Source organism: Pseudophryne corroboree, chromosome 4 (assembly GCF_028390025.1).
Source record: "Pseudophryne corroboree isolate aPseCor3 chromosome 4, aPseCor3.hap2, whole genome shotgun sequence".
NCBI lineage: Eukaryota > Metazoa > Chordata > Amphibia > Anura > Myobatrachidae > Pseudophryne > Pseudophryne corroboree.
Genome location: NC_086447.1, coordinates 843,268,751 through 843,271,585, shown reverse-complemented (window position 1 = coordinate 843,271,585; position 2,835 = coordinate 843,268,751).

Below are 2,835 nucleotides of genomic sequence, written 5' to 3'. Positions count from 1 at the left end.
CATGATCATGTGTAATTATATAGAAAGATAGAGATAGAAAGGATAGGCTGATTAATAATACACTTCCTAACAGGAGAGCTCTGTAGCAATGATGTCCAGTAGTGCAGCACCTGACTTTACTAACCCCACGTGCAAAGCTGCATTAAACCACCTCAAGCAATGAGGGGGGGGGTTCATCTAAGAACTGCAAAAACTGAGGTTCTGCAATAATTCCTTATACTTTCCTAGCGCATTTCAAGGTGCACACTCATTTGCATTTGGAAAACCCCCTGTAACATAAATAAGCGCCGCCTCCTATTTGTATGTGGCCTATAAAAGATCCCCTCCACCTCTAAGCCATTTAAATAGTCCTGTTCCACAGAATGTGTTCTTGTTTTTCCACTGTAGTAATAAACGTGATTTACTTGCTCTATAGCAAGGAACACCCCGATCTGCCAACTCCTCCAAACAACCAGGTCACATATTAGGTATTAGAGGGTATATTTACTAAGCCTTGGATGGAGATAAAGTAGGAGCCAATCAGTCCTAACTACCATGTTACAGGCTGGGTTTGAATAAAATAATGTCTCATTTAGTCAGATACAAGCTACTGTAATTATTGTTGTGGTTGCTGTAGTAGATCTAGGTGCAGGAGGGCGTGGCTTGGCAGCCATTGAATGCACACAGGCTTTGAAAGAGCTCCTGCTAATTTAGCCTAACAGACCCCTTTCCAGTGGCTCTATCCCCCCATCTTGCATCCATAAACACCCTCCTTTCCTTGGTGCCTGGAAGCATCCCCTGTCACGGGAACCGGGTTCGCGAAGCCGGGGGGGGGTCTCCTACCCCTCTGCAGGTTGCGGCCTGTTCCCTGCCTGGAAGCCGGGGACTCAACTTTCCCTCCTACCCTGCTGGAGCCGCCTCGGTGGAACCGGACACTCCTCCCACCTCGGATCCCCCCTCCGCAGCTTACCGCTACTTTAAATACGGGGAGACAGTCCTCTGCAGCGGCTCGGCTGCTATACAGCATTGTCTCCCTCTGCCCGCACGCCCGTGCTCGGCGGGCGCGGCTCCGACCTCCGGGTGCATCACGTGTCGCTGCTGCGGCGCCCGGCGGCTGAGACCGGCGGACGGCTCTGAGACCTTCCCTGGCCCCTGAACAAGGCCCTCCTATTCCTGGGGTACGCAGAGGTGCGGAGGACACTGCCTGCAGCAGTCTCCCTCACCGGAATATATTCTGGGCGGCCATCTTCCCCCTGAACTTGGAGGACGCTGCTGCAGCCTGGAGCCGAGCTGCTGACCGGGTGAGACCCCTCCATTGCCCCTACTGCTGCAATTATCCATTGTATTTCTCTACTCCACCGTTTGTGGGGGGGCTATTGGAGGGCTATTTGCTATCATTGAGGTGGGTGCTGTTTCCGTGCAATTACTATTTCTTGCTGATTCTTCTCCCATTGCACAGAGGATTTGCTCTATGAAGTATATGTACTGGGTTGGAGCTCCCCCTAGTGGCTCTTCCAGATACACAAGCTTATTTCTGTACCTGCTGCATTTACACCTGCCTGACAGATTTTGCAAATTGTCTCGGGACGTCTTTTGTGAGTCGGTGGCACGGATGTCCTGCATCCGCCCACTCCTTCTTGGGGATGCGGAATATGATACCCAATGTGTGCTTGATGCCCTATTAGCTGAAGTTTGATTAATGGCGTGCTAGTGCCATTCCACTGGGAGTCATCATGCTGTAGGCACTTCACAGCGTACTGAGCAGTACCATTGCATTTAGTCTCTCTATCACATGAACACGCTCAATTATCTGTCCTCCCCTCAGCATGGTCAGATCCGGGAAGAAGAAAGGTAATACTACGCAACCGAGGGAGACCGTGACCCAGCCGGGAATGAGATCATTCCTACAACCTACTCCCGCTACGCCTTCCGGAGATCTCTCCCCCTCAAGCCCCTCTTCCTGCCATCCCACCTCTCCTGCCTCCCCTTTAGGGATGGAACAACTTCCCCAAGCGCTCATGGCGATGCCGCTCTCCAGGACATCTTGAAGTTCATGAAAACGCTTCCAACTAAGCAGGATCTCCAGGATACCATGCGTAGAGAGTTGGCATCTATTAAACATGATATATCGCAACTTTCTGATAGGGTGACCGTTCTGGAGGACCATCGTGATTCTGCGGATGCTTTTTTGGGGTCCCTTACAGATGTTATCAAGGCTCAATCGGATGAAATCCGGTCGCTGAGGTCCCGTGTGTTGGATTTGGACAATAGAGGTAGGAGAAACGATGTCCGGGTGAGAGGAATCCCCGATGATGTCCCCCAGACGGGCTTAGTAGACGCTCTAACGAAAATATTCAACGCAGTTCTGGGTAAAGACTCGGACAACATCATAACCTTTGACAGAGCTCACCGTGCCCTGAAACCGAGAGGACTCCCCGCCGACCGACCTCGGGACGTCATATGTCGATTGCATTACTACTCTCAGAAGGAGGAAATTATGAATAAAGTGCGTCGCCTAGATGGCCTGGACTTTAATGGCGACCCAATTTCCATCTTCCAGGATCTTTCCTGGCATACGCTTCAACAAAGGAAGACCCTCCGCACCCTCACGGAGGAACTCCGCAAACGACAACTGAAATACCGATGGGGTTTTCCTTTCAACCTCCAGGTCTCCTTTTCTGGAAAGATCCACGCCCTGCATACTCCTTCCGACCTTCCCACTTTCTGCTCCGGTCTCGGTCTCCCACCCATAAAGATTCCTGATTGGGACTTCATCTTTCCCGACCTGCATCCGCCACAACCTGCCGGGAGTGGAGCGTCATGGCAAGTTGCACGTAGTTCTCAGAAGAAAACCTC